An 18,361-nucleotide genomic window follows, 5' to 3' on the forward strand; every position below is an offset into this window, starting at 1 on the left:
GGGTGTATTATAATACATCGCCGCCCCACCGCAGAGATGCTAGCGCATATGTACTAACATGTGCGACTAGCATTGCAATGCGGTGTAGGAGACCCCCGCGATATCAGGGATGTGGTGTGCTCCGTCACATCCCTGGGTACCTCCTCCTCCCCCCTGCGGCTGGTAGGACCTCCGGCTGCGTTGCTAGGGGGAGGAGGATGTTACCTTCTGGGTCCAAGGCCAGGCTTTAGCCTAGGAAGGTATGCCAGGAGGATCGGCATCTGTGGTTGGGGTCGGTGGAGGTGATAGAAGCCCATAGGCTTCTATCTGTGTGCGGGAGCACTATGTAATCCCCCGTTACTAAATACATACATGTGGTGCACACTAAACATATAAAGTTATCAGGTTTCTTTATTAATAAATGTTTCTCCACATCTGTCAAAATAGAAACCTCAGTATGTACCGGAGCGTCTGTAATATTTCTCCCCTCATATAACATTGGAGTAATGAGCGCTCAGAGATTCCTCTCACATCAGGACCACTGACCAGATTCTCTCAGCAGTCGTAGTTAGTCTCTGTGTGAACGTTGTGTAGTTATTTATCCATATTACCGATGTCGCGCTCTTATTTGCCGGGGTTGTCGTACTCCTCGTGGGTTCCCCCAACACTTCTATCTTAACTTGCTGTATATGAACATCCTCTTTGGATAAATGTAACCATCATTTGATCCATTTGTCTGAGCTTCTCCTCTGAGTCACTGCAGATCCGGTGGAGTCATAGATACTGGGAGAGAGAGGGAGCCCTTTCTTTAAGGATTGAGGGTGGTGACTATTGGCCAATAGTATGGCACACATACACTAGGGCAATTCACTTGTGATTTGGGGCGCCATTTATCAAATAATATTTGCGGCTAAATCCCAGAAAATACCCGTTTTCGGGGGTTAGCCACAAATATTAAGTATCACCCCAATGTATCAAAGGGGGACCGCAGCAGGAATCTCCGATTGCTGCTGCGACCCCCCTGCAGTGCCGCCGGTCGCATCCCTCACATTGGGCACCCCGGCTTTGCATCCCTTGGCTATCGCCATTCTGGAATGGTGATAGCCCATGGCTACGGGATCGCACTGCCGAGCAGGGCAGTGCGGTCAGAGGGGTCGGCGGGGGTCAACACATAACCGAGCATGCGCAGCCCCCCCCCCAGCTTCCGGGTCAGCACTTTACAGGGATGGGCTCCTTTTGGAGCTCTGTCCCTGTAGTCAGGGATGATACATCCCTGTGATGTGTCCGCATTTTACAATGTGATCCTGGCCGGTAATATTCCGCCCAGATCCCAGTGTAAATGCGATCATGATAAATGGGCCCCTTGGTCACTTTTCATGTGATTGTGGTGATATAGTACATGAAACGCGTCCAAATCAATTGTGACTGACATCAGGGGGGAAATTTACTAAGAATACAAATACAATATTTCGTATTCGTATTCTTAATAGGAATGACTACGACTGTATACGGCTGTTTCCGCAGTCTGCAAATTCGTGTTCCGGAGGGGAATTTATAAAGCAGTCAAATACGACTGCTCTGTAACCCTCCGATGGCGTAATGATTCGTATAGCGCCATATATACGGTCAGATGTGTAAAAAAAATAGTAATATAAATAAATAACCCCGGAGCACCGGACCATGGAGCACCGGACCATGGAGCACCGGACCCAAGACCCTGGAGGCCCAGACCCAGGAACACCGGACCCCATACCCAGGGACCTACCGACAGGCTCAAGATAGGTAAGTATCAGTATGTGTGGGCTTTGGATGTGGTGTGTGTTTATTTTACTATTTTTCATACTGTGGAACTACAAGTGTCAGCAGGCCTTTTAATGCACCGCATGCTGGGACTTGTGGTTATCCAAGTCCCAGCTTGCGGGGGGAGGCTTGCTGGGACTAATAGTTCCACAGTATTAGACAATACTTTATTCTATTTTTTTACACTGAATCAGCCCGGTGAGCACCGCTCCAGGGTCACTGGGGACAGCACCAGGCTTCAGCCTGGTCAGGTAAGTCCTGGAGGGGGGGGGACTCCTTTATTGGGGGGTCCCCACTCCCCCAGGACCCCTGGCCAGGCTGACTGGTCAGTAGGGTGATGTTTTGGCCGCGGGACCTTATATAATAAGTGCCCCCCGGCTGTGACATTACCCTGCTGGCTGGTTTGGCCTGGGGCTGGTTCATAAAATACGGGGGACCCCTAGTCATTTTGTCCCCTGGATTTTGTGAACCAGCCCCGGACCTGGAGCTGGTTTAAAAAAAAAAAAAAATCTACTTACTTACCTACTTGCCGGGTTTTTTATGATTTTTTAATACCAGCCCCGGCTTTTTTAGCCTGGTGCTGGATACGGCTGTGGGGGGGGGGGGACCCCACGCCGTTTTTTTTTTTTTTCAATTATTTTTTATTTTATTTTTATTTTTTACACTGAAGCCTGCAAATACGACAGGGAAATAAAGTGTATTTTCCTGCCGTATTTGGCACGCCATTCGCGGGCGTTTTACGCCAATTAGCAGCCGTATTTTAAATACGGCCGCTTAGTAAATCAGGAACCACCATTCTTTTGAATGGTGATTTCTGTCGTATTCTTTCGATGGTGTATTCATTCGTATTTGTAAATACAAATATGAATGTCCCATCAATACGAATACGAAAATTCGTATTTTTGGCAAAAATACAAATACGCCAAAAAATTTGTATTTTCCTATGAAAATACTATTTTTTTTAACAAATTCTTCTTAGTAAATTTCCCCCCAGGTTCTATGCGATGTGCAGTCCCATGTGTATCTCATCGGAGCCTGAAGATCGCACAGGCTGCAGGTAAGATCAGCCGCATCACCAGCCAGGCAGACTTGGCTGAGATCGTATACAATGCATCATATACAAAATGACTGCATACGGTATGTGGTCCTGCTGCCGGGGAGGTTCCTGGGCAGCTCAAGGGGGATCACAGGTGACTTCTCGTCTCAGAGAGATGTCACTGTAATGTATGGGCATCTTCAGTTTCAATTTACAGTATAAACTTCTCCTAGCTTTGTATCTCTTCCTGTATAGTATAAGCCAATCAGTGTGCTCCTAAGATTAGTATTGATTATGAAGTTACCATGGTGATGAATACGCTCATCAGAAACTGCGGCCTCTGTGGACAGATGGGTCTAACAATTAAGAAAACAGAGGATAAGCTCCAGACTTGGGGAGGTATAAACCTCACCTGTAGTAGAAGCTATAAATAGGAGTATAAAACAGAGAAGAACAATATAACTGCGCACGGGGAGAGGTAAAATACCTTATTTGACATTTATTACATACAAATATTATGTTGCCTATTATGTTACACTCACACACATTACACATCGGAAATACAAACATAATCCTAATATACATATATAATGAATATTACCACTCTCAGGCAGCATACCTCCCAGCTGTCCCGCTTATCGCGGGAACGTCCCTTTTTTTGTCCCGGGGGGGGGGGGGGGCAGTTGGGAGTACCCCCACTGTGGTCCGTGAATAGATGCTGTGCACATGCTCACAGCGAGCATCTATTCTTGCAGCCAGAGGGGCTGGGGGCATAGTTAGCAGCTCACAGCGGTGAAAATAGGGCGCGGCCTTGCAGCAGCATCACAGGAACAGGTCATGCCCCCTTTTCAGTAGCCACACCTCCAAAAAAACGGCGCGCATGCGAGCAGTCCCGGGTTCTATTCTTGCAGCCAGAGGGGCTGGGGGCATAGCCAGCAGCTCACAGCGGTGAAAATGGGGCGTGGCCTTGCAGCAGCATCACGAACAGGCCACACCCCATTTTCAGTAGCCACACCTCCAAAAAAAGGCACGCACGCGAGCAGTCCTGGGTTCCTTTCTATGAATGTTGGGAGGTATGAGTCAGCACCTATTACAGAGCTGTTAGGATATTAGTCAGCCAATAATATTCCTATAAGGAGTTAGTGTCCATCTCTGGTCAGTATATTAGTGTTCTGCAGTGTCTGCTGTAACCCCATCTACTTGTTACTAGCACTCAGCCCTGCAATGAGATATATATATATACTAGGTGGTTCATCGCGCCCTACGGGTGCTCTTCACACCGGCATGAGGGGCTGCGCCCCCTTAATTTGTGAACGTTTGTATTGTGAGAAATATGGTTAGAATTGTATGACAGATGCCTGTATTGCAGCTTGAGATATAGGTGAAATGTGTTAAATAGAGAGCATATGATGTGGAAGGGGGTGTATTGTTTTGTTTAATTAAAAAGCGGTTACAGAGTAAGATGTACACTGATAGTGTGGAGGGTACAGTGACATTTGTGGGTGTGTGGGGGGGGGGGGCTGTGTGTTCGTGTTGTTGAGGTGTGTGTGTGTGCAATAGTATAGTAGGGTGTTTTTGAGTCAGCGGCTCCCCACTGGCGGAGGTCACGACACAAGAAAACTGGAGGCTGGGTAGTGATAGGGGTGTGTGGGCATACGGGGGACTAAAGAGGAGGGTGGGGGACACTGTGCAGCTTCTGCCAGTGGGTGAGGGTCCAGCGTGGCACCACAGGAGTACAGGATGGTGCCCCTGAGTCAGTATCTCCTCCTACTGGGGGGGAGTTAGGGTGCATGAGAGAAGGAGGCTGGGCTATGAGGCATGATAGGGGTATGTGGGCAACACAGCGCCAGCGACTCCCCAGTGGTGGAAGTTACGGTTCAGGAGAGCAGGAAGCTGGGTAGTGATAGGGGTGTGTGGGCATACGGGGGACTAAAGAGGAGGCTGGAGGACAGATGCCATCGATGGTTGGCATTGATGGAGATTTTGCACCCTGCCATCGATAGTAGTAACATATTACTTGGATAACCATCGATTGTTGTAGCTATCGATGGTCATCCATTATATCTGACTGAAAAGGCCGTGGGTCAATCAGAACTTGGTGGCGGGACTTCCGGGTTTGGGGGGCGGAGCCGTGCTCCGTGTCCCGGAGGCGGTGGTCCGCAAATCCAGGGAGGGAAGGGGGTCGCGGGGGGCTCTGCGAATCGCGGGAGTTTTAAAATAATTTGAACCTTGATCGGTTCTCCTTTGCCATCGATGTAGGGAAACCATCTGGTCCTCCCACATCATGAAAAGTATTCAACATCAGCCACAAACCATCGATTAATTGAAATCATTGATGGTCGATGGGCATCCCTGGAACTGGAGGAGGGTGGGGGACAGTATGCAGCTCCCGGCAGTGGGTGAGCGTCTCCTCCCACTGGGAGGAAGTAAGCGTGCATGAGAGCAGGAGGCTGTATAATAGTGGTATGTGGGCAAGACATTGATAAAAGTTGTGGCCCTGGTGCAGAGGACCGTGGGGACACTTCTGGCAGTAGGGGAACCTGCAGTACGGTAGCCAGGGCCAGATTTCCCACCTAGGGGCGGCACCTGCTTGTGACGGTACAGGATCCCAGATTCTCACGGGGGTACGTGAAATGCGGGAGCGGGGTCGCGGTGGTCCGCTGGGGGGTGGAATTGCTGGAAGGGGGTCAGGGGGGTCTGCAAATTGCGGGAGAGGTGTGCGGGGATCCGCGATTAGCGGGAGGGGGCGGAGGTCCGCAAATCATGGGAAGGGGCACAGGGGGGGGCTTGAATCGCGGGAAGGGAGGTCCGCAAATTGCGGGAGGGGGGTTGTCGGGTCAGTGAATTGTGGGAGGGGGGGTCCGTGAATCGCGGGGGGGGGGGCGCTGGAGGTGCCGTGAATCAAGGGAGGAGGGGGCGCAAGGGGGGTGGCGTGGGGGTCCGTGAATCGCAGGAGGGAGCATGAATCACGGGAGGAGGGGGCATGAATCACGGGAGGGGGGGGCCCGCGAATTGCGGGAGGGGGTCTGCAAATTGCGGGAAGAGGCGCAGGATGCTGAGGGGGTCCGAAAATTGGGGGGGGGGGGCGCGGGGATCCTGCGAATCGCGGGGGGCAGGAGGTGCCGAGGGGGGCCGCAAATCGCGGGAGGGGGGCGCTACGGGGGGTTCCGTGAATCGCGGGAGGCGGCGGGGGTCCGCGAATTGCAGGAGGGTGCCGTGAATTGCGTGAATCGCGGGAGGGGGCGTCCACGAATCGAGGGAGGGGGTCTGCAAATTGCGGGAGGGGGGGTGTGAATCACGGGGGGGTTCGCTAATCGCGGGAGGGGGGTGCAGGAGGGTGCCGAGGGGGTCCGCAAATTGCGGGAAGGGGCGCTACGGAGGGGTTCCGTGAATCGCGGGAGGGGGCGGGGGCCGCAAATCGCGGGGGGGGGGGGGGGCTAGAATCGCGGGAGGGGGCGCGAATCGCAGGAGGGGGTGTTGCGAATCGCAGGAGGGGGTGTTGCAAATCGCAGGAGGGGGGTGCAGTGAATCGCGGGAGGGGGCAGTGGTCCGCAAATCCCGGGAGGGGGTGGGGGGTTGCCTCGAATTGCGGGAGGGGGATCGCAGGGTTCAGTGGATCACGGGAGGGGGCGGGGTCCGCAAATCGCGGGGGGGGGGGCTAGAATCGCAGGAGGGGGGCGCGAATTGCGGGAGGGGGTGTCGCAGGGTTCAGTGGCTCACGGGAGGGGGCGGGGTCCGCAAATCACGGGGGGGGGCTAGAATCGCAGGAGGGGGGCGCGAATTGCGGGAGGGGGTGTCGCAAATCGCAGGAGGGGGTGCCGTGAATTGCGGAAGGGGGCGGTGGTCCGCAAATCGGGGGGGGGGGGGGGGGGGCTAGAATCGCAGGAGGGGGCGCGAATTGCGGGAGGGGGTGTCGCAAATCGCAGGAGGGGGTGCCGTGAATTGCGGAAGGTGGCGGTGGTCCGCAAATCCCGGGAGGGGGTGGGGGGTTGCCTCAAATCACGGGAGGGGGATCGTGGGGGGCCTGCCAATCACGGGAGGGAGGGTCGCGGGGGTCCCGCGAATCGTGGAAGGGTCCCATGAATCATGGGAGGGGGGTCCCACGAATCGCGTGAGGGGGGTCGTGGAGGTACGGGGGGGGGGTGCTGGCAGAGGGGGGTGGGGTGCAGGAGTAATGGTGGATGGTGGCTGTGGAGTAATGGTGGGCGTGTACTGTAGCCCTGGTTGGGCGGGGGGAGGTGATGTCAAGGGGGTGGAACGTTATACACATAAAAACATTATATACATAAAACACTGGTCTTTTCCCTGGGGGGGGGGGTTGTGTATCCCGCTGGGCGGGAACGTTACATACACAGGGGAAGAGTTACAGATCTGGCTAATTATATAAGAGATACTGGTTCCCTTACAGAGAGCAGTCAGTGTGGTTGATGCTGTTATCGCAAGTTAGTAGAACAGACATATATAACACAGTACTCGGCATGGTCAGACTAATCACATACCTTGCTGGGTATTACAGACCCCTGAGGACCACAGTAATCCGGGTCTCCCAGCTGCTGGCACCTATGTGTAAGTACAGCAGTGTCACCAACTCTGAAATGAAAGACAAGCAACCACAAAGTGAAAAACAAGGCAAAAACAAAAAATCCCATAAAGCCCCCCCAACAAAAAAGTTACCGGCAAGTTGGAGCCATGTTTCCCTGGGGTGCAGGTGGTGCAAGGACTAGTGCCTATTTATTTATTATCATTAATTTTACTAAAATATGCCTGCTGCACCTCCGGAAACTGTGTTCTCAGCCCGAGTACAGGGTGAGATTAGTGCAGCAGTCCCCGTCCTCCCCTCCCTGCTGCTGCTGCACCTCTGATAAGTCTGTGTTCTCAGCCCAGTACAGGGTGAGATTAGTGCAGCAGTCCCCCGTCCTCCCCCTCCCTGCTGCTGCTGCACCTCTGATAAGTCTGTGTTCTCAGCCCGAGTACAGGGTGAGATTAGTGCAGCAGTCCCCGTCCTCCCCCTCCCTGCTGCACCTCTGATAAGTCTGTGTTCTCAGCCCGAGTACAGGGTGAGATTAGTGCAGCAGTCCCCCGTCCTCCCCCTCCCTGCTGCTGCTGCACCTCTGATAAGTCTGTGTTCTCAGCCCGAGTACAGGGTGAGATTAGTGCAGCAGTCCCCCGTCCTCCCCCTCCCTGCTGCTGCTGCTGCACCTCTGATAATTCTGTGTTCTCAGCCCGAGTACAGGGTGAGATAAGTGCAGCAGTCCCCCGTCCTCCCCCTCCCTGCTGCTGCTGCACCTCTGATAAGTCTGTGTTCTCAGCCCGAGTACAGGGTGAGATTAGTGCAGCAGTCCCCTGTCCTCCCCCTCCCTGCTGCTGCTGCACCTCTGATAAGTCAGTGTTCTCAGCCCGAGTACAGGGTGAGATTAGTGCAGCAGTCCCCAATCCTCCCCCTCCCTGCTGCTGCTGCACCTCTGATAAGTCTGTGTTCTCAGCCCGAGTACAGGATGAGATTAGTGCAGCAGTCCCCCCCCCCCCCTGCTGCTGCTGCACCTCTGATAAGTCTGTGTTCTCAGCCCGAGTACAGGGTGAGATTAGTGCAGCAGTCCCCCGTCCTCCCCCTCCCTGCTGCTGCTGCTGCACCTCTGATAAGTCTGTGTTCTCAGCCCGAGTACAGGGTGAGATTAGTGCAGCAGTCCCCGTCCTCCCCCTCCCTGCTGCTGCTGCACCTCTAATAAGTCTGTGTTCTCAGCCCGAGTACAGGATGAGATTAGTGCAGCAGTCCCCCCCCCCCCTGCTGCTGCTGCACCTCTGATAAGTCTGTGTTCTCAGCCCGAGTACAGGGTGAGATTAGTGCAGCAGTCCCCCGTCCTCCCCCTCCCTGCTGCTGCACCTCTGATAAGTCTGTGTTCTCAGCCCGAGTACAGGGTGAGATTAGTGCAGCAGTCCCCGTCCTCCCCCTCCCTGCTGCTGCACCTCTGATAAGTCTGTGTTCTCAGCCCGAGTACAGGGTGAGATTAGTGCAGCAGTCCCCGTCCTCCCCCTCCCTGCTGCTGCTGCACCTCTGATAAGTCTGTGTTCTCAGCCCGAGTGCAGGGTGAGATTAGTGCAGCAGCCCCCCATCCTCCCCCTCCCTGCTGCACCTCTGATAAGTCTGTGTTCTCAGCCCGAGTACAGGGTGAGATTAGTGCAGCAGTCCCCCGTCCTCCCCTCCCTGCTGCACCTCTGATAAGTCTATGTTCTCAGCCCGAGTACAGGGTGAGATTAGTGCAGCAGTCCCCCGTCCTCCCCTCCCTGCTGCTGCTGCACCTCTGATAAGTCTGTGTTCTCAGGCCGAGTACAGGGTGAGATTAGTGCAGCAGTCCCCCGTCCTCCCCCTCCCTGCTGCTGCTGCACCTCTGATAAATCTGTGTTCTCAGCCCGAGTACAGGGTGAGATTAGTGTAGCAGTCCCCGTCCTCCCCCTCCCTGCTGCTGCTGCACCTCTGATAAGTCTGTGTTCTCAGCCCGAGTACAGGGTGAGATTAGTGCAGCAGTCCCCCGTCCTCCCCCTCCCTGCTGCTGCACCTCTGATAAGTCTGTGTTCTCAGCCCGAGTACAGGGTGATATTAGTGCAGCAGTCCCCGTCCTCCCCCTCCCTGCTGCTGCTGCACCTCTTATAAGTCTGAGTTCTCAGCCCGAGTACAGGGTGAGATTAGTGCAGCAGTCCCCCGTCCTCCCCCTCCCTGCTGCTGCTGCACCTCTGATAAGTCTGTGTTCTCAGCCCGAGTACAGGGTGAGATTAGTGCAGCAGTCCCCCGTCCTCCCCCTCCCTGCTGCTGCACCTCTGATAAGTCTGTGTTCTCAGCCCGAGTACAGGGTGAGATTAGTGCAGCAGTCTCCCTGCTGCTGAGGAATGTACAGCAGCACACAGAGCACGGCCAGAGCAGCCCCGGCTTCCGTGTGAGCTAAGTAACTATAAGGATGCCCAGGGAATGTGAGGGCTGAGTGGCTGCTGATGTACAGGCTGCTGCAGCACACATACACATACCTGCTTCTATCCATCACCTGGGTCCCTGCAGATAAGAGGCCACACGACACGATACAGCAGCTACAGGAAGCAGTGAGCACTTCCCTGCTACTTACAGACCCGCCCACCCGATCCCTGCTCAGCAAATCATGAGCCAGCTTTGTTTTGCAGCATCCAATCCACGGCGGGCCCTGAGAACAAGGCAACAAGCCCAAAAACAAACAACCAGCAAATAGTTATTATCAATTATTTGTGGACAAAACCAGTGCTGGTGGCTGCCCCCAACCCCTTTCTATTCTTAGAGAGGTGTATATATGGTGATGCTCCGGTGGCCATTTTAACTAAGGGCAAATCCAAGCTGGCTATATACATTTTTGCCCACAGTACAGTCTCGTACTATGGAAGGTAATGACAGTTTGCAGCTTAATATTTAACTCATTATGTACTACAAATCCACAATAAGAAAGGAACATTACATTATATATCTCTAGGTCTTAGTTATAAACATTTATTTCATTCAGTTTACAGATTAATCAATTGACTGCTGGTTAATATATTTATTTTCTCCCACTATATCCTTAACATTAAAGCTGGGATGGGGAACTTTCGTCCCTTCAGCTGTTGTTGAACTACACATCCCAGCAAGCATGGGCAAAAAGCAAAACTGTAGCAGGGCATGTTGGGATGTGTAGTTCAACAACATCTGGAGGATTAAAGGTTCCCCATCCCTATATTAAAGGAAAACATTTTTATATATATATATATATATATATATATATATATATATATATATATATATATCATAGTTGCCGACTTTTGAGCTGCCCTCTCCGGGAGAGGGCAGCCAGCTCTGTCAGGCTGGGGGGCAGGGCCATTCCAGGACTGGAAAAAGAGGCGGTCCGGGGGCGTGGCCACACAGATGATGCCCTGTTGGGGGCATGTCTACAGCATCACAGCATTTTAGCCCCGCCCCCCGCTGTGCAATGTAGGTATTTCAGTCTTTGCACTGCGGGGGGTGGGGCTAAAATGCCGCGATCGCGGCATTTTACCTGCGGACCCCCCCGCCGAGGGACACATCACAGGTGCTGGGGGGATATGCGGGAGGATTGCCACCCTTTCCGGGGGACCGGGAGGGGGACCCGATTTCCGGGACCCTCCCGGCCATTCCGGGAGGGTAGGCAACCCTGATATATATATATATATATATTTAGATTTACCTCCCAACTGTGCGCTTATCGCAGGAACGTCCGTTTTGTTTTGGGACGTTCGCGCTTCCTGCCCAAGGCTGGCAGTGTCCTGTGGAGGGGGTGGGGTGCAGTTGGGAGTTTCCCCTGTCACCCATGAATCCAAGCTGTGCGCACAGCCTCTATCAGAGGCGTAACTAGAATTTTGCTCCCCCATGCAAAAAAGTTTCTAGCGCCACCTCCCCCATATTCATGTTTAAAGCAAAATTGCCACAATTAAGGCATACTTGCCAACTTTTAAGCTGCCCTCTCCGGGAGAGGGCAACCAGCTCTGTTAGGCAGGGGGTGGGGCCATATCTGGGAGTGAAAAATAGGCGGTTCAGGGGTGGGGCCACATAGATGCTGTCCTTTTGGGGGCGTGTCTACAGCGTCACATCATTTTAAATGATGCGATCGCTGCATTTTACCCGCGGACACCCCCGCCCCCCCGCCGAGGGACAGATCGCGGGAGATGGGGGGGATATGCGGGAGGATTGCCACCCTTTCCGGGGGGCCAGGAGGGGCTCCCGATTTCCGGGACCCTCCCGGCCATTACTGGAGGGCAGGCAACCCTGAATGAAAGACAATGAACAGAAGTGTATAAAATACTGCACCCAAATAACAGCGTAATGCATTGTTTATTGAACTTACTGGAGCATTCGGTAAAGATTTGGACATTGGAAGACACAGAGGTGCACTATTCTATTAAGGGCAAACAAAAGAGATCTACCCTGATTTTTTGCCCCAAGGTTTTTTCTTGGTCACTTCAATTACAGAGCAGCCCCCCCCCCCCCCCCCAAAAAAAAAAAAACACTTTCGGGTGAAAACACACAATATTCACAATTGTGACCATGAAAGCGGGTCAGGGATTTTTTTTCTCCCGCCAAAGTCAGTAACATTGCACTAGGACAAGCTCGTACTCTTTTTACTGTGCTAAGGTATATTAATGAACCACTGTAAGACGTCCTGACATCATTTTAACTAGATCGGAACGTCTCATATGTTTCGTTTTTTGCACCTAAAAGGCTAAACTTTAGGTGTCTTGAACAGAAGATATTGACTAAAGGCCCCCATACACTAGGGCGACTTGTCCTTAGGACAAGTCGCCCCCGACTTTCCCCTGAGCTTCCCCGGCTGCTCCCCGGGGGAGCTTGATTAGATTGGCACTTGATGTGCCATTTTTTACATGTAATAAATCGTCTCGATTTATCACATGTAAAAAACCCGGGGAGCAGGGGGGGGGGGGCTACAGAGGTGGGAGCAGGGGGGCTGGGGACGCTGCGGGGACAGCGTCTGTGTCCCCCGCTGCTGGGGACGCTGTGGGGACAGCGTCTGTGTCCCCCGCTGCTGGTAACGCTGCGGGGACAGCGTCTGTGTCCCCCGCTGCTGGGGACGCGGCGGGGGACACAGGCGGCATAGAGCCGGGCAGGGGGAGCCAGCGGGAGCTGTCAGTGCTAGAAAAAAAAAGCCTATACAATGAATGGGCAGCCTGTGATTGGCTGAGCGCTCTCTCAGCCAATTGCTGACTGGCTGAGAGAGCGCTCAGCCAATCACAGGCCGCCCATGCATTGTATGGGCTTTTTTTTTTATTCAATACTGACAGCTCCCGCCGGCTCCCTCTGCGCGGCTCTATGCCGCCTGTGTCCCCCGCAGCGTCCCCAGCCCCCCCTGCTCCCTCTACCGCCTCGCCGCCCCACTAGGTCCCAAGTCGGGTGGTCGGACGTGCAGCAGGTCTGACCACCCGACGCAGATCCGATGCGCACGGGACCGCGCATCGGATCTGAGAGGACATCAAAACTAGGTGATTTTGGTCCGATTTCGGCCAGATCCGACTGATCTGGCTGAAATCTGACCAAAATCGGCTAGTGTATAGGGGCCTTTAGAGCGAGACACTTTTGCACGTTTCAACTTTTTCACTCCGCCCTAATATACTGTATATGTTGAAAGTGAGCTGGGAGCTATGAAAGGCTGGGTAGGAATTTTCAGTCTGGGGGGAAAACGCAAGGAAGTGGCCCTGGGGTTGGCGTTGCTATATTTCAAAACTAGAAAATCTGGGTTCTTCCCAGAAGAGGAAGGCCAGAAACTGGTATGATCTTGGGAAATCCAAGATGTACAGTATAGCATCCCTTCCCCAGTGGTGTAGCTAGGTGCCACGGTGCCCGGAGCAAGGGCATGTTTCGCACCCCCCCCCCAATTTGTAGTAGGCGGGGCTCTTGCATGATAAAAGCGGGCGCAGCCTAACATTATAAGACACACCGTAATGCCCATTACACATTAAGGGCCTTATTCTGGTTGGTGCGGCCGGGCCGTACGCGTACGTCCCTGGATTTTTTATGATCTGCGCATGCGTACATTCGCCAATGCGCAGGCGCGAACACTCCACAACGCCTACGGACGGGTCTCTACGTGCGAAAAAACCTATACGCGAGTGTACGGGCATTGGGGGCGGCATAGGGGCGTGATGAGGGGAGCGGCCGAAATAATGAGGGAAAATGGGCGTAAATATGGGCGTACACGGGGGTGTGCACCAAAAATGAGCGGTGCTACTACCGCACGATCGACTAAAGCACCGTTCATTTCGGACACAAAACAGGCGGCCGCCAACCGCCACCTCAGACCACCCCTACAGATACCGCATGCCAGCGTGCGCCTGAGTTTGCTAATTAACGCTGATTCCTACTCAAACACATACACCTGAATGTAATAAGCAATGCTGCAGTCTATTAAGTCCAAACCATTATTTCACTACCTGCAAGCCACACACAGCACTCAAACACATTGGAAGCTTATCTTTCTATACTTCTTGACATTTAAAGGTTTGTTTAATTTAAGGTAAGAATCTTTTTAAGACCTGCTTATGTACGCTAAGGTAGGTATTTGTTAAACAGTTATACACATTCACTACGTGCTTTCATAGACATTACGCAGTAGCACACTCAATCTACACAAGTCGACATGTATCAACATGTTCACTCTAATACAAACATAGGTTTTGTATTTAGGATACAATAACATAAACCACATCTAACACCTACAAAGGATGTTTCAGCAATGTTTAAAGCCCATGTCCACTATTTTGCACATTAATTAATTCAATCAATTAATTAATTTTCATCATTATAGTTCAAAGGCAAGATTTGCAGGTCCATATATATGAAGGGTATGTCAGCGTACACGGACGTACGCTCACTCTCACGAGCGGTGACATAAGCTGACTTTTCTATTGAAAACAATAGGGACCCGTCCGTGCAAGCTGGCGTACGCTCAAATAGCCGCAAGAAGTCGGTGGGAAGACGGCCGAGAGACGTCCGTAAACGGTGGTGTACGCTCAATTGTACGCCAGTTGTCGGAGTGTAAGGGCTGGCCCGTCCGTGTACGTTGGCGTACGCACATTTGTACGCCACTCCCCTTCGACGTTGTTTCTGGCCGTACGTATGCGGCTGAGTTGTGGGTGGACTTAACCCCAACGGCCGCGTACGGATAGCGTACGTTGTTTTGGAACGTACGCACGTTTGGCCGCTACGATCAGAATAAGCTCCTAAGTCACATGCCCATTACATACTATATAACAAACCATAATACCCATTTGCACATTTGACACATAAAACCAAAAACTTTTTTGGAAGGAGGGCACAACATTTCTAGTTACACTGCTGTTGGGAGCCATCATGCTTCCATTTATATGTACGCACACACACACACACACACACACACACACAGGGCCGGTGCAAAGTTCCCCGGCAACCTAGGCAAGTGGTCAGCACAAACCCCACACACACACACACACAGTGGGTGCCACCCACAACCCAGAAAGGACTCGCCACAGCCGGGGTGTATATGGTGACGGAGGGACAGCAGGCGGGCTGCAGGCTACTCTGCAGATGTAAATAACTGCTCACTCTGGGCCAGATGTATCAAAGTTCAAAAAGTGATAAAATGGAGAGTGATAAACAGCCAGCCAACCAGCTCCTAACTGCCATGTTACAGGCTAAGTTTGAAAAATGACAGGAAGGAGCTGATTGGCTGGTTGTTTATCACTCTTCACTTTATCACTATCTGAAGCTTAATACATCTGACCACTGGTGGATTTAGGGGGGGGGGGGGGCACCCGGGCACGTGCCCCCCCTGTCATTTCTGACACTTTTTTTTTTCTCTTTTAAGTTGCCGCCGATCCTCCTGCCCCCCGTTCCGAATGCTGAAGCCAGGAGAGGCTTCAGAAGAAAATGTGGGTAATACTGCACATTTTCTTCTGAAGCCTCTCCTGGCTTCAGCGTTCCCAATAGTGCATTGCGCGGGTGCACGTTTGACGTCACCGCGCACACGCACAGTGCAGGGATGAGGGGTTTGGCCGCGGCGGCGGAGATGGGAAAAGGGAGGGAGGAAGGGAGCGTGGCTACGTGCTGTAAGGGGGCAGAGGGAGTCATGGTGCTGTCACTCACACAATGGTGGAGCTGCTAATTCACAGATTTGTGTGCTCATTGGAATACACACATGCAGTCTATAAGAGAGGACAGCAGAGAGAGAGATAAGGACAGCAGAGAGAGAGATATGGACAGCAGAGAGAGAGATATGGACAGCTAAGAGGACAGCAGAGAGAGAGATAAGGACAGCAGAGAGAGAGATAAAGAAAGCAGAGAGAAAGAGAGAGATAAAGACAGCAGAGAGAGAGGTAATGACAGCAGAGAGAGATAAGGACAGCAGAGAGAGATAAGGACAGCAGAAAGAGAGATAAAGACAGCAGAGAGATAAAGACAGCAGAGAGAGATAAAGACCGCAGAGAGAGAGAGATAAAGACAGCAGAGAGAGATAAGGACAGCAGAGAGGACAGCAGAGAGAGATAAGGACAGCAGAGAGGACAGCAGAGAGAGATAAGGACAGCAGAGAGAGATAAAGACAGCAGAGAGAGAGAGATAAAGACAGCAGAGAGGACAGCAGAGAGAGAGATAAGGACAGCAGAGAGAGAGATAAAGACAGCAGAGAGAGAGATAAAGACAGCAGAGAGAGAGAGATAAGGACAGCAGAGAGAGATAAGGACAGCAGAAAGAGAGATAAAGACAGCAGAGAGAGAGAGAGAGATAAAGACAGCAGAGAGAGATAAGGACAGCAGAGAGAGATAAGGACAGCAGAGAGGACAGCAGAGAGAGATAAGGACAGCAGAGAGGACAGCAGAGAGAGATAAGGACAGCAGAGAGAGATAAAGACAGCAGAGAGAGAGATGAGGACAGCAGAGAGAGAGAGAGATAAGGACAGCAGAGAGAGAGAGAGATAAGGACAGCAGAGAGAAAGAGAGAGATAAAGACAGCAGAGAGAGAGATAAAGACAGCAGAGAGAGAGATAAAGACAGCAGAGAGAGAGATAAAGACAGCAGAGAGAGAGAGATAAAGACAGCAGAGAGATAAGGACAGCAGAGAGGACAGCAGAGAGAGAGAGATAAGGACAGCAGAGAGAGATAAAGACAGCAGAGAGGACAGCAGAGAGAGAGAGATAAGGACAGCAGAGAGAGAGAGATAAGGACAGCAGAGAAAGAGAGAGAGATAAGGACAGCAGTGAGAGAGATAAGGACAGCAGAGAGAGAGAGAGAGATAAGGACAGCAGAGAGAGAGAGAGATAAAGACAGCAGAGAGATAGAGATAAAGACAGCAGAGAGAGATAAAGACAGCAGAGTGAGAGATAAAGACAGCAGAGAGAGATAAGGACAGCAGAGAGAGATAATGAAAGCAGAGAGGACAGCAGAGAGAGATAAGGACAGCAGAGAGAGAGATAAGGACAGCAGAGAGGACAGCAGAGAGAGAGAGATAAGGACAGCAGAGAGAGAGATAAGGACAGCAGAGAGGACGGCAGAGAGAGAGATAAGGACAGCAGAGAGGACAGCAGAGAGAGATTAGGACAGCAGAGAGAGAGATAAGGACAGCAGAGAGAGAGAGAGAGAGATAAGAACAGCAGAGAGGACAGCAGAGAGAGAGATAAGGACAGCAGAGAGAGATAAGGACAGCAGAGAGAGAGATAAAGACAGCAGAGAGAGAGATAAAGACAGCAGAGAGAGAGATAAAGACAGCAGAGAGAGATAAAGACAGCAGAGAGAGATAAGGACAGCAGAGAGGACAGCAGAGAGAGAGAGAGATAAGGACAGCAGAGAGAGAGATAAGGACAGCAGAGAGAGAGATAAGGACAGCAGAGAGGACAGCAGAGAGAGATAAGGACAGCAGAGAGAGATAGAGATAAGGACAGCAGAGAGAGAGATAAAGACAGCAGAGAGAGATAAAAACAGCAGAGAGAGAGATAAGGACAGCAGAAAGGACAGCAGAGAGAGATAGATAAGGACAACAGAGAGAGAGACATAAAGACAGAAGAGAGAGAGATAAAGACAGCAGAGAGAGATAAAGACAGCAGAGAGAGAGATAAGGACAGCAGAGAGAGAGATAAGGACAGCAGAGAGATAAGGACAGCAGAGAGAGAGATAAGGACAGCAGAGAGAGAGATAAAGACAGCAGAGAGAGCAATAAAGACAGCAGAGAGAGATAGACAGCAGAAAGAGAGATAAAGACAGCAGAGAGAGATAAAGACAGCAGAGAGAGATAAAGACAGCAGAGAGAGATAAAGACAGCAGAGAGAGAAAGAGATAAGGATAGCAGAGAGGACAGCAGAGAGAGATAAAGACAGCAGAGAGAGATAAGGACAGCAGAGAGAGAGATAAGGACAGCAGAGAGGACAGCAGAGAGAGAGATAAAGACAGCAGAGAGAGATAAGGACAGCAGAGAGAGATAAGGACAGCAGAGATGACAGCAGAGAGAGATAAGGACAGCAGAGTTGACAGCAGAGAGAGATAAGGACAGCAGAGAGAGAGATAAGGACAGCAGAGTTGACAGCAGAGAGAGATAAAGACAGCATAGAGAGAGATAAAGACAGCAGAGAGAGAGAGATAAGGACAGCAGAGAGAGAAAGATAAGGACAGCAGTGTGAGAGAGAGATAAGGACAGCAGTGAGAGAGATAAGGACAGCAGAGAGAGAGAGAGATAAGGACAGCAGAGAAAGAGAGATAGAGATAAAGACAGCAGAGAGATAGAGATAAAGACAGCAGAGAGAGATAAAGACAGCAGAGACAGATAAGGACGGCAGAGAGAGATAAGGACAGCAGAGAGGACAGCAGAGAGAGAGATAAGGACAGAAGAGAGAGATAAGGACAGCAGAGAGGACAGCAGATAGAGAGATAAGGACAGCAGAGAGAGAGATAAGGACAGCAGAGAGACATAAGGACAGCAGAGAGAGATAAGGACAGCAGAGAGAGAGAGAGATAAGGACAGCAGAGAGGACAGCAGAGAGAGAGATA

General features: G+C 51.8%; 1 protein-coding gene across 1 annotated transcript in view; it reads right to left on the bottom strand.

The window, feature by feature from the left end:
- Positions 1-9,915, bottom strand: part of LOC146053360 (uncharacterized) — a 30,931-nt gene extending 21,016 nt beyond the window's left edge. The window contains exons 1-2 of the mRNA XM_083167997.1: positions 9,833-9,915; positions 7,315-7,405 (exon numbers count right to left, since the gene is read on the bottom strand). The gene's annotated coding sequence lies outside the window, so the exon portion shown is untranslated. The remainder of the gene's footprint in view (positions 1-7,314; positions 7,406-9,832) is intronic.
- Between the last annotated feature and the right edge of the window lie 8,446 nt (positions 9,916-18,361).

The sequence above is a fragment of the Crinia signifera genome, unplaced genomic scaffold (assembly GCF_055691185.1).
Source record: "Crinia signifera unplaced genomic scaffold, ASM5569118v1 HAP2_SCAFFOLD_159, whole genome shotgun sequence".
NCBI lineage: Eukaryota > Metazoa > Chordata > Amphibia > Anura > Myobatrachidae > Crinia > Crinia signifera.